Source organism: Cornus florida, unplaced genomic scaffold (genome assembly GCF_030987335.1).
Source record: "Cornus florida cultivar Cherokee Brave unplaced genomic scaffold, ASM3098733v1 CherokeeBrave_3.0.0_Hap2_Chr09, whole genome shotgun sequence".
Classification (NCBI taxonomy): domain Eukaryota; kingdom Viridiplantae; phylum Streptophyta; class Magnoliopsida; order Cornales; family Cornaceae; genus Cornus; species Cornus florida.
This window is the reverse complement of record NW_026775579.1, coordinates 48,030,655-48,045,019: the sequence shown is the minus strand read 5'-3', so window position 1 is coordinate 48,045,019 and position 14,365 is coordinate 48,030,655. Positions and strand designations below refer to the sequence as shown.

The 14,365-nt window shown below is 36.7% G+C and overlaps 1 long non-coding RNA gene and 1 pseudogene across 1 annotated transcript; one reads left to right on the top strand and one right to left on the bottom strand.

Moving 5' to 3' along the window:
• The first annotated feature begins 1,144 nt into the window (after positions 1-1,144).
• On the top strand, positions 1,145-2,004 carry LOC132273279 (uncharacterized). Its single transcript, XR_009470068.1, has 3 exons — positions 1,145-1,184; positions 1,261-1,672; positions 1,783-2,004. It is a non-coding gene; the product is annotated as an uncharacterized LOC132273279 (long non-coding RNA).
• A 1,203-nt stretch (positions 2,005-3,207) lies between these two features.
• LOC132272577 (DNA repair protein RAD51 homolog 4-like) lies at positions 3,208-6,581 on the bottom strand (annotated as a pseudogene).
• Positions 6,582-14,365: the final 7,784 nt, after the last annotated feature.

Sequence of the window (14,365 nt, the reverse complement as noted above, 5' to 3'; positions counted from 1 at the left end):
GGAAGAAGAAGATGGAGCCATATTTGGAGCTTGATTCCATGACCACATCCACTTCCTCCATGATTGGCTAGATTTATACTTAGGGCTTGGATAAGCCCAAAGTCTTGTGTAATCTAAACCCTTGTATTTCTATTTTTGGGGATTTATATATATATTATTGTGATTAATGCTCTAGCCTTGTGATTGTTGATTTAATTCTTCCTTATGATTCTCTATTTTAATTACATGTTGTCTTATGTGTGATTATTTGGGGAATTGATCTGTACACTAGATTCTCTATGTTGGTTACATGTCTATGTGTGAATAATTAAAGATTTAGTGATGGCTAAGCATAGGTTTTCATTGAATGAGTTTGTCAATTAATTTAATGGTTTATACTTATGCTTAATGGGTTGTTCTACAATTTAATTCATGCTTATAGGTAGGTAGACAAACTATGCTTGCTTAGATATTCCATGGCTTATTATTGCAAATTCCATGATTCTCTAGATTGATGTGTGCTACAATTGTTACTAGTTAGATGGGTCATGCTTAAAATTGATGGGTTGTGCTACACTTAGTTTAGGTAGACAATTCATTCTTAAATTAGATGGTCCATACTTAATATTGCAATTGGTAATTGCATTTTGTTCACAACAATGTATTCCCCATTAATGGAAAGCAGGTGGTTAATTACATGAGCTTAGTGGTGATTCCAACACCCTAAGTCCTCTCTTCATATCTCTTAAATCCCTATCTTTAATTAGTTTTATTTCACTTTCATTTTAATTAATTGTTTTCTAGTTTAATCAACCAATCTCTATCTTTTGCAATCTTGTGATACGCTACAGTTGAAGTTAAATTCCAACACGTATAATCCCTTGGGACGATCCCTACTCACTCTTGCTACTTTAGTAGTAGTGTTAGTAGTGGTTTTTTATAAATTTAAACTTGACCCAAAAGGCTTTTCTTCAACCGCACATTCACTACATCATTTTGGCGTATATTAAGCGGGCTCGTCAATCTACAATTGTTAATTTTTGTTTAGGGTTAATAAGTTTGGACAACCGATCGGCCCTGGAAGTGGTACATATACTAATTTTTTGGGAACACTTGCCCGGAATGCTAATTTAGCTCCGTTGTGCTACAAAACTTGGTGGGAGATGCCTAAACAGCTGAAAGAGGATATGTGGAACGTTGTAAAGGTAAAACCCTTCAATGATATTAAAATAATTTTTATGGAAAAAGTGGATTAACATGCAACAATTATCACATTTTTAGGGAAAGTATGATGTGGGAATCATGTCAAAACATTGGACAATATCCTCCATCGGAAAAAAATGGAGGGGGTACAAGTGTGAATTAAAAAGTGAATATTACTCAGTTAGGGATACAGATGCAGAAAGATTGGCAAACCCACCACCTGATGTTGAAAAGGAGCATTGGGAATTTTTGGTTAGGCATTGGGGTACGCCTATGACGAAGGTAATCCTCCATCTACCAATTTTGTTTAAAGTCAATGAGTTGAATTTATAGTTTACCTACTTTCAGTCATTATTTTAGGTGGAGTGTTAGAACGTTTACTTTTTCTCACTTTTTGTAGGAGGTCAGTAAAAAAAACAAAGAACGTCGTGGGAAGCAGACAATGATGTATACTACAAGGACAAAAAGCTTTGCATGTGTTTCTGCCGAGGTTAGTTGAAGTTTTAGCAATATAAATTATTTCAGTTCTTATGTCGTTGAATGATTATAAATGTTAGTGGTATAATAATATATATCACAATGTCTATGTTTCTTTTATAGATTGAGGAAGACGAAGGTATTCAGCTTTCTCGTGCAGATTTATTCAATCGCACACATATAAATAAGGATGGCAAAGCTACTGATGCTGCTGCTTCGGAGATGATTGTAAGTTTTCATGCTTCCATTTTGCAAAAAGGGGGTCACATGCCTTGAAGTGACCAAATTTTAAACTCTTTGCGGTGTATTAGGGGGTCACATGCCTTGAAGTGACCAATTTTTAAATCATCGGCCCATGTGGAGGCATTTGAATTTCATTGTTTATCATCGCCCGTGTGGAGGCAATTTACTTTCTTGTATTTGTTGAAAAGCATGGGAGTATGGGATCATTGTATGTGGAGGCTTCTTGTTGATTGATTTGTGTTGTGGAAGAGAAGTATTTGCTATTTGTTGTTTATTGTTTGTGTTAATTTCTTACTCATACCAGTGCAGTGGCCTTTTGAATCATGGTAAAAGTATGATATACACATATAAAGTTAAAAGTATGATATACACATGTATAGTTTTCGGTCATCCTTGCATTTTCAATCATGGTAAAAGTATGATATACACATATATAGTTGTATTTCAGAAGTAGCTACTACAGCTTTGAATAATTCCATTATTTGGATCCTTGAGGAGTGGGTAATGATGGACGATGGGCTACTTCTATAGATCTTTACTCTTGGTGCAGTCTTTATGAGGATATTTGAATTTTGAACAATTCTATCAGGGGATAGAAACCCTTTACTGGGTATTTGAATGAGATTCATAATAGTATGCCTGTTTTATTGTAGTTATTGTTTTTTTATCCCAACTCTTACCTCTAGGCGGACTGTGTTTGCTTTGAAATCTTGTTAGATTTGAAGATCATATTTCAGTTGGGACTTGAATGGTCAGATATTGTTTCTGATCAATAATTAACTGAAATCAGGCATGCAAAATTTTCAGTATCTTATATAAATTATCAATTCATGGGATTACATGTTTGCTATTCCCATCTGGATTAGGTTTTGTGGTGCTCAAAGTTAAATTGCAATTGTGCTTCTATGTAGAAGGCTTTTAGAACCTATTATGTTTGTTTGTTTGTTTTTTTTTTTTTTAAAAAAAAAAAAATCAGGTTTTGTAGAAATGTTAGCGTTTTTTTCTCCATAACCAAATAAAATAAACTACAACTGAAACAAGTTCAACATATAAGATGAAGAATTTAGTAGTTCCCCTGCAAGAAAGATCCCTGACAAAAAAATTAGAGCCGGAAGAGGAATCTCAAGAAAAAGGGTGGGGACATGCACGTAGATCTTAAGAGAAGACAATCACCAGAAATGTCACGCACACACAAGGTCTCCCAACCCAGAAAGTCACTGAAATTTTTACATACCATGTACTATGAATTATATTGGGAACAAATCTTCTTGGAAAATTACAATGGAGCAAGCATCAACAACATGCCTAAAAAGGAAGTCCAAGAGCGTTGTTTCCTGAATTTATTTCCAGACCCAAAGATGACCATCTGAGCAAACAAAAAGAAAGAAAGAACTATAACAACGAGACAAGATGCCTGACCTCTTTATCAGTATGATCTGAGATCTGGCTGATGTAATGTGCAATGCGTTTAGGAGAAAAGGAATTTCCTATGTCTAAGAACACAACACCACCCATATTATTCTTTGCAACATTTGAGGCTGCTTGTAGGCAAACCTGGACAGTTATAAGATTTTAGATCAATAGCATAACTCTGGTAAATCTGGTGATCAAATTGTGGGCCAAGAATAGTATAATAATTTAGTGATTTAGAGGCCATAAAACAGTTAGAAACATAATTCAGAAGCATCTGAAATTTCAACTAACTTGTTTCGTTTTAATGATTGTAATTATAAGTGAATGGAGTTCTTACTTGTGTTTTCCCAGATGATGATGGCCCAACTATTTCTATTAGATGTCCCTCACATAATCCACCTTGAAGTAACATGTCAATCCTGGTTCATAAAATGATAATTAATTACTTAGGTGTCTTAATACAATCATAATCTTAGTGTGGTAAAAAAAACAAATAGTGAATATTCAGGCTCAAGATACTTTTCACATCCAGTGGATAGAACATGCTTATTCTGTTGAGCATCTTCCAACAGCTCCATACCATTCAGCTAAGGTTGATGCTGACCATCTATGATAGAGAGGACCTGGGTAATCCCCTACTTGCTCAAAACAATAAAATAAAAAATAAAAAAAATCATATATAGTACTACCATAAAATACTGATGTATAAGAAAAATAATACTTTGAATAGCGAACCTGCTTTAATCTTTCTGAATTAGAGTGTTGTTCTGCCAAAGCAACTAAGACACAGAGTCAAGAACAAGGAAATCTTCAACTACACAATAATAAACGAGGATAAATTAAAAATAACAGAAATTTAGTTAAGCATGCAAGTATTTGTAAGTAAAATGGACCTCAGACACACACACACACAAATAAATAAATGGGCCTCAGACTTCAGGTTGAAGCTAAGTACTATTATTTAGGTTCTGAAATGTCAATATATTGCACATAATTTTTAGCATTCCTTTAATTTCTAGCATTTTGTCTGTAAATGAAGTGGGTGTGAATATTTTGAAGCTTTAGATTGTATGAAAGTTCAAAGGTACGTACAACTATATTTTCACATTATGTGATGCACTGCTATTTCAAAACACTTTAGCTTTCATCATTACCAATTTGTTATCTAATTACTTTTCTGTTCAGCTATTTCTAGATTCCTGTTCTATCATTCATTTTATTAGATTTGTCTGGATGTTTCATAGCAGTATGTCATGGTAGTTCAAACAATTTTTTTTTTGGCAGGAAAACATAAAAGAATTTCAAAAAAGTTACTGTGACTCGCCTATTGGCAGTTCCAATGATTTGTTCTCTATTGTGAGGAGAGAAGAGAGACCTGGTCGTGTGCGGATGCTTGGCTTCGGGCCTACACCAAGCGATGTTTGGGGGCCCTCTCCTAGTAAAGCTGAACTGATTAATAATATGAAAAAATCTGATGAGGAGGTACGTGCTACACGCGTAGAGTTACATGATTATGGAGGATTGTATGCACTGGTATGGAACAGTGGCATACTATGCACGGTTTAGCTTCAAAACGCTAAAACCTAACCCATCGGATTAACGGAATAGATTGTAAACTATTGAATCCTAAATTGTGTTTAAGTCAGATCAACTGACTAAGTTGGGTGACTTCCTGGTTTAGTTGGTTGTAGTTAAGTCATATCAGCTGAATAAGTTAAATGACTAACTGGACTGTGTTTCGTATGTCACCTCAATAAACAATTGAATGACATACATCACCTCAATGAACAATTGAATGACATACTTTGGATTTGGGACGGACTTTAGATATATGATTATGGTACCACGAGATGAGCTTGAGTCTCAGGCTCGTTGGTTAGGGTGTGTATATGCAGTGGATGTGTAGCTGGATATAGTAGGTTGAAGTGTACCCTATTAGGTCTAGGTACTCATGCCCACCTTTGGGTGCATATTCGCATGTTGCCTTCTATTTAGGTTGAGACCCTTATTATAGTCCAGTGAATGTCCCTTAGTGTGGATATATATATATGCATGGACTAAATAGATATTGTGAGGTATCTAGGGTGTATCTGCGTATCGGGTCACTGTATGGATTGCAATCAGATTAGAACTTGTTCGTGGGCCTGACCCACTCCATTCTTTTCAGGTACAGGATAGTTCCAGCCTTAGAGCTTAATCATGCTATTCGAGGACAGTTTTTCATTCGTCAGATTACGTAGGACTCCTCTCGATGTTTTAGTTTTATTCACTTTCAGTTTTCAGTTCAGTTGGGATTTTATTAGGGGTCCACTAGATGGATTCCCAAGTTGTAATCATGGAGGTTTTGGAAGTTGGATTTTATTAAGTTTTATCAGTTGAGGATTTTATATTAGTATTCTTTTCAGCTTTTAATATTTATTCTTATTTCATTTTGTCATCTGTATTCATTTTAAAATACTTAATTGTCTAATATTCCCTCGGGTTTGGGTCTGGGCCTAGGCCTGATCAACCCGTGTCTTAGATCCGAGGGGTATCACACGCTCTGAGAAAGGAAATCAACTAACTGGCGTTTTTCTTCCTCTGCAAGCCCTGATCCTACTTTTGTGGATTGGTCTGGCCTCAAATGATTAATTTGGACATCAACTAGAGGCTCCTCAGTCAACACCGGAGGCTCCTCCTCCCCGTTCGTGCTGGGGGGAGGCTTTTGCAATTGTTATCCTGGGCTAGTAGAGCGGACGGGAGCTTTTCCTTTCGCTGCAGCTTTCAGAGTTACCAAGTAACATTCCTTAGCAGCAACTTGATCCCCATGGATATCAATCACCTTGCTTCCATCCGGGCTCAAACATCGCATTACCTGATGCAAGGTCAATGGGACTCCCTGGACCCTATGAATCTATCCTCTTCCCATTAACAGATTGTACGTTGGATGGATTTCAACTACCACAAAGCTTTTAACAAGTTCCCTCTCGGCAGCTCGGACAAGCAATTCTACTGTGCCGATCGAATCCCAACAAAGGATTTCCAGTGCATTTAAGTGCCTCCGGCTTGATCTCTAGCTAATCAAAAGTAACCCTTAGCATGACATTTGCACTGCTCCCTGGATCAATGAGCACCCTTCGCACCAGGCATTCTGCGACTGTCTGGCTAACAACCAAAGGGTCTTCATGAGTAACCTGAACTCGCAGCAAATCCATTCTATCGAACTTTATCTGTGTTGATGCATGCTGCTGGTGCAGAGCATTCACACTGCCTATCCTCCTTTTCATTTATGCTTGATGGAGACGCGTTCGGAGCAACTCTTCAGACTCTGCTGTCTGTTCAGGTCGGCCAAGAATTGTAATTATAATCTGAATGGGCTAAGCGTTATGGTGATTCAGCTTCTGATATCTCTTGACTTGCTCAGTTGGTCGGTTCTGCTCCTGTGCTGGCCCTTGAACATATCTTCCAAAGTCTCCCCTTGCGATCAGCATCTTCACTTGCCTCCTTAAGTTCCTACATTCATTAGTCTGATGACCAAAGTCACTATGAAAAGCACAATATTTAGATTGGTCCCTTTGTTCAAGAGGTTGTCTGCTTAGTAATGGAGGATGAAACTTATCTTAGTTCTTTTGATACAGTCGTGCTAGAGTGACTTTGAGGGGAGTAACCAACTCTTTTTCTCTGGGCCTTTTCTCTGCTTTCCAGGAGGTCTGACATTGTGGTGGAGCTTGTTTTTGCCGAATCTTGGCTTTAGACTTCTCATCTGTTGAGATAATCGACGTTTTTCTCGCATTAACTGCTTCCTCTTCTTCCAAACGCACGAAACCATCAGCTCTTTCATACAGTTCATCCATGGTCTTCGGCGTATTTACCACCAGGCTTGTGTGGAATGGTGTCCCTCGGTTCATGGCCAGCTTGAATGTTTGAACTGCCGTGGATCGGTGACATTCCATTACCATGCTCTTGACAAGATTGAACCTGGTGAGGAAAGCTTGAAGCCGTTCATCTTCATGCTACTTCATAGTAAAAAGGCTTAAAACATCTTTTGCTAGGCGCTTATTCCCATAGTACTGGCTGATGAACTTATCACACAAGTCTTAGAAGCTAGCGATTGAGCCTTCAGTCAGATTCTTGAACCAGTTGAGGGCTGGCCCTGCCAAGCTTATAGGGAAGCATTTACACATCAAAGGGTCATTGTTCGTATTCAAAGCCATTTTCAACTGAATGTGGTAAATGTGATCGATCGGGTGGGTCGTTCCATCGAACAGAATGAATACTGGCATGGAAAACTTCCTCGAATTCGGAGTGTTCAAGATTTCACTAGTGAATGGTGATGTAATTGTTCTTGCGGAGGAACGGAGTGCTTCATACTCCCTTGAAAACTGTGGTGGAATCCTCGGATCTACAGATCTTTCTCTTGAAACCCTATAATCATACGTCGGCATTGAAGGTCGGTATGGTGGATCAAACAGTCTGTCATCCGTGAATCCCCTATGCCACGGTGATAGAGCTCCATGATGGCCAAACTCCATTGCTTCATCGCGCCGTAACCTTCCCTGAGTTGGATCAAAAGCGGTGACTTCTTCTCGCATGATCTGCTCGCGATGCGGATCCAAATGGATAGATCATTCCCACTCTTCCATCTGACGGACGTTTGGAGGTAAATCGCTTGGCATAATCTACTCGCGATGAAGATCCATACGATTGTTTCCTTTCGGATCATCGTGATGAGCAACATTAGATGGCACAACTCCCTCTCCTACTAGAGGTGGCCTTGGAATAGCAGGAGCCTCACGACGCTCCATTCCAGCTCGCAATTCTGCATTCTCTCTTCTTAGTGCTTCGATTACACTCATCAATTCATCGAGTTTCGATTGCTGGCCATTCTCCAATGGATTTGAGCTCTCACCTCCGATCATCATTCCTGATCGGAGTAAAGTCATTAACTGCAAATTTCTAATCAGATCTGAGTTTCGCTAATGCGATCGCATTAGATCTAGACTCAAATCAGCTGAATTCTAATCTTTCTAGGCCAGATCCGAACTGCTTCCACCGTAAACTCGTCAGGTTTAACTCTGCCAAACAGAACACAATCGTGTTGATCGACTGAACAAGCACAGATCAGATCTGCGTAGATCAAACGCGAATCTCTCACAATCAACCAGAATCAAAATTCAGCCAAACTGATTTGCTGATCTTGATTTAGCTTCTTCGTCACGAATCACTCGCGATCAAATCACTTGTAACCAATCGTCACTCAATCCTCATCGTTTCCCACACACGGCGCCAATTGAAGATGCAAGAAAATTCTCTCTTAATTTTAACAGAGTTTTATTACACTTCAATCATATCTCTCCCACTTTCCCTCTATTTTCAGTCTATTTATAGACTGTTACAATGGTCCTAGAGGTCTCCTAACTAATTCCTCGCACTGAGCCATGTTCTAGGCCTCCCTTGACATGGGCTCGATTACTTTTAATAGGCCTTCAGCATCACTATTCAATCTTAGGCCTAGCTTGAGATTGGTTGGTTCGGATCAGGATCACCGACTTAGCCCATTTTGTGTCATGTGGGCTGTATCCGATCCGCGTCGTACTCGGTATCCTCAGTGTATTACCTTGAGCATTCAGAAACTTGCATCCACTAACGCTCTTTCATGTGGTTTGCAATGTTTGTTCGGTTGCGAAAAAAAAAAAAAACATTTTATAGTTCTTGCACAATGCAATTTGTGTAGCTTTAATTTGAAGAAGATTAGACAACCTCAACACCATTCAAATGAGATGATCCCAAAATACCAAATCAACTACAACCATGTCCTCAACACCGATGTCCTCAATTCCCCATCTTCGTGTAATCGTCTTCATTTTACTCTCCGAGACCTAGCTCGACATCGTAGACAAAAACTTAAAACAAGTGGTTGGCTGGTGATGAGCGCTGAAAAGTGCATATTTAAACCCCTTAAGCTTAGGCATTCTAGTACCTTTATCTATCTTACTTTACCATTTTAGATTGATTTCGTATTATTTCCATTTTCAGGCACTTATACCGAAAATAAGCTAACTCAGCCAAATAAGAGCAGAAATGAAGCAATTCTGGGATGAATCAAAGAATGGAGCCAAGTGGAAGCAAAAGGAAGAAAAAGGTGGAATTCAACATCTTCGATCGATCTCAGATCAAAGTTCAATCGATCCAACATGATCGATCTCAGCACTTCAAGATGGATCTGAGCCATGATGACATTTTCAGAGATCTCAAAGTTCGATCGATCCAACATCATTCTTCGATCGATCGAACTACCTTGTCCTTATCCAAATGATTGATCTTATCTAGTTGTACCACCCTACCAACCACTTTTGTCCTTTTCCCAAAAATATCTTCGAAATATCTCAGATTTGTTTTTATCCAAAAAGCGCCACCATTGAGGATCGATCCAACTTCAATTCGATAGATCTCAACTATGTTCGATCGATCCAAGTCCAAGGTTCGATCGATCCAACTTCCTCTAGTGCGAAAAAGTTAAATTTCCAGTCTATTGAAAACTGTCCTTATCCAATCATTGGGGAATATTTTGTGCACGACCCCAGCTCATTTTGTATGTCATTTGACCTACCTATATATAGAATATGATACACTTTATGAAAGATACTTAGGACACTTAGATTGATTTATCATAATAGAGGCTATTCTTAGGGAGGAAGAAAGGAGGAGGAGGCTAGAGACACAAGCTTGGGAGCTCTTCATCAACCAAGGAGTAGATTTCTTCCATGGAGTTTGCCCTTGAGAGTTGGAGAAGCATTACCATGAGTGGCTAGACATCCTCTTGGGGCTAGAGTTAGCCCTAAGCATGCTTTCTACATCTTGATTTTGTGTATTATTGAGGGATTAGTGTTATAATACATGTCTTGGCACTTTTATGTATATAGATCTTGTTTATTCAATGATTTATGCAGTTTAATGCTTCCAATTGATCATTTCATTCTATCCATATGTCTATGTATGCTAGAATAGATGTTCATGTGTTTGTCTCTATTTCTTGTGTTATTAATGCATGTCTATGTGTATTAATGCCTTAGATTTAGAGATTGTCAAAACATTTTGCTTAAATGAATGCTTTTGTAATTTTCTAGATGGTTCATGTTCATTTCTTGATGGATTGTGCCTCTCCCTTAGCTTAATTAGTTTAATTTCATGACATTAGTTTAATTGTAGTGTAGTGGTAGCATAGTTGTTAGATGGGAGGACAATCCATGCTTATTGTTTGATGTTCCATATTTTTTAATGCAAGTAGCATATGTCTCTAACCTTGTGGTGTAGTTGCCTTGTGAGCTTAATGAAAGGATTAGTGACATGCTAGATATATTGTGCTTTTCACATGCTATTTAGACAATATATGCTTTATTGTTAGATATATTGTGCTTTTCACATGTTCCTTAGACAATATATACTTAATTGGTCACCCTTACTAATTGAATCAACCAAATACATACACACATCAATATTGCAACACACCTTTTCCTCATTAGTCACCTGTTAAGGGTGTAGAAAAGCATTGTTTGGTGGTGACCTCTAAATCCCAAGATCTCTCTCTCTCTTACTTATTCTTTATTGCATTTAATTATTTAGTTTAATTTGCTCTTCAGTTTAATCAACCAACCAACTATTTGTTTGATCATTCGACCTACTAACCCTAATAGTGAATCCACAACCAAATTCAACTCCAATCCCTTGGGACGATCCCTACTCGCCCTAACTATATTTTTAGTGAAGGTAGTAGTGACTTTTATAAATGTAAAACTTGGTCCTTGCCTTAATGCACACAGTTTAAGCTTGTGGTGTAGTAGCGACAAGGCCACCACCACCGGGTAATTTTCATATAATCTATTTGTTGCTCTTACACTAGTTTCTGAGGCCATTATTTTTTTGATTGGCTTAAATGTGCTATTTGCCACTTCACTTGGGAATTAGCTCTTTTTGGCATGTAAAGAAACCCAAATATTAGTGAACAACATATGAACATGGATCAAATAAGACTGAAAGATAAATAGAAAACTATTTATAATCGTCCATGTGTAGAAAATTGTAAAAAACACGCAAAAGAATTACATGCAACATATGCCAACTGATTGAAGGAAAGAAAGAATTTGAAGAACTTCATTTATTTCCCAATTGATAATGGAGCTCCTATTAATCAGTGAGCATTTATACGTTTACTACATATAGCAATTGATACCTCTAAAAATGACTTGATGCATGCTATATGTTTAGAACTAATTTAAATAATGGATCCAACACCACATCTTGTATTTATTGTTATTCATTAAACATATTAAAGTCTTTTAGATCGTTATCTAAAATGTACTTTGCAACTGCAATTGTCTTAAGCAGCTCCATAGACTACATGAAGACTTTCATTCAGAAATTATTGTACATCCATAAAGAGTGTCAATTGAAAAATCAATTACGTTGCCACATGCGACCTAGTCCAGATTGCTTTAATTTCTCTTGTTTTAATATCTAATTGATACTATTATCTTATATTTCATTCACTTCAGATGTTGTACGTAGCTTAGGGAAGAAGCAAGAGAGACTATGTAAAGAAATGATTGAATAAAACAGTAAATATTTACATATACATGTATATGAAAATCACCTTGACTAATCTGTTATGTAGTCTTACTCAATTTATAGTCTATTCATGCCCCTTATTGTCTGTTCTTTGGAATTCCATGATCTTCCAAAGGTACCAAGGTAAGTTACTTTGTCTCTTCTCTTCCCTTATTAAATAAAGTTTATTATTATTATTATTATTATTATTATTATTATTATATTTTTTTTAAGATACAGTCTTCTCTTAGGTGATCATTTGTTGATATAAATAAAATTTGCTACATAAAATTTCTTGTGCTTATCCTATTACTGCACCAATATATGGACAGGTAGTTTTGGACAAAGGGGTAAATCCTAAAAAGTAACACGTTAGGATCCTTATCTCAGGATCATTCTCAATCTGAGGGAGAGTCAAATAGGTTGTTTTAGCTACCCGAGGAGTTAGATGATTCAAATTATTGGCATGTGGATGCTTCAGAAATATCTTGTATTGTGCTTGAAATAAACATTTAAGTCTACTGCAAAAACTTTTTGCATTATTTATATTTACGCAAAGTAAGGGCGGAAAACCTATTCTTTGAAGCTCAAAGGACCTTTTTCTTATGTCGTGAGGCTGACTCTTTACTTTTATCTTCTGACTTTTGACAGGTCTAAATTGGTGTAACAATGACTCTATTCGAAGAGGATTTCTAAGGTGAATTACCTTTCACCTTTAGACTATTATACTCAAATAAGGGATTTTCACATAGGAAATTCTCCTTTCTCAATCCTAGTTCAGCCATTAGGTACGATCCTTGGGATGATAAAGGAACTTCAGGCTCGAAATATGCAGATGCACCTATCCATTGATTTTTTATTTTATTTTTTGGTTTAGTTCTACCATTGATTTGCTAAAGCAAGATAAGTTCTAGAATGATGAAGTGTGCAGAATCAAAAAGTAAAGCAGTTCGTCAAAATAAATTGTACTTTAAGTTGTAAGGATCATGGTTATCAAAATCACGATTTTGAGTCGTAGAATCGCACGATTCTACGACTCAGAACTCAAAATCGAGTCAAATCGGAGCAGAATCGTTCAATTGGTAGAATCGGGGGTAGAATCGGTAGAATCATTTGTAAAATCGTAGAATCGTACGATCCTACACGATTCTACCGATTCTACCAAAACGGGTGTTTGGGCGGGCCTTTATAATATTTGGTCTTTGGGCCTTAATTGTATGAGTTGTTTGGGCCAGGTCTGGCCCAAAACTTACCAAATTATATGTTTTATTATTTATTTTATAAATTATAAAATACAAAGTAACAAAACATGACAATAGAAAACCCTACTCTATTATAGAATTAGAAACGGGAAGTCAAGACTCAAGAGTGAGGACTGAGAGCTGAGAGGAGGCGGCAGTGCAGAGGCCTTTATATAGCAGATTGGATCCATTCCATACAGCAGCAGGTTCGGCGGCTCGACTAGGTATGTTCTATACCAAGAATTCTTTTTCTCCCTCTTCTTTTAGTATGGAATCATGGATACAGTGAGTGGGTGATTACTGATTGCTATTCTCTAATTCTTCTCGAAATCTTCGTCCAGAAAATCTTATCAGCCTTGACACCCTTTAATTTCATGAAATTTTAGCTAGCGGAATCACAAATACTACATTAATTTTTACAAATTTTGAAGCCAAATAATATTTTGATCTATCTGATATTGTTGTTAAAATTACAGAACCAAATTTGAATTGAAACTAGTAGCAATAAGTAATTAAATAGCTACACCAGAAAGACACAAATAGTATTAAGAAAAAAAAAAAAAAGGATGTCCTGTAAATATTACAAGGGGTCTGTGGTTGCGTAATTTAAACAAGCTAAATGTAACATATTTCATTCAAGTTATACCTTTTCTTATTTACTTTTTTTTTTTTTTTTTTACATATATAAATAGGCATCAAAATGAGTGATATTCTTCATACCTCTAGTCCAAAAAGAAAAGAATAAAGTAGATTGCACAGCTTTAGGTATGGAAGAAAGAAAAAAATGTTGTTTTTGTTAAGGATTAATGACAATCATTATTCTGAATGCTTATATATATCATTATATATTATTGTTTTCTGTACATATCCTAATTTATATTCATGTTATTGAAATGAGTGTATGATCAATTTTTACTTGTTGGAAGATTAAACTGGATACATCCCATGGGCTACAGAAAATTGTATCTTGTTGGAAGTTCTCAATTCTTTCTCCTCTGTCAGAATGCTCAAACACTAGTTATATGAATTATATGAATGCAAAACTTTTAATTTTCGTTCTTTCTTTATGCTTTGTAGTTGAGGAAATATATGCAATTGATGATAATGAAGATTTGTAGCCATTAAATCCCATTGATGAAGCTAATGAGGAAGATGGTGAAGGGTTGAATGATGACTTTATTGATACGTAATTTTAGTTTCTAACTTTGGAGAGGGATGAGTAGGAT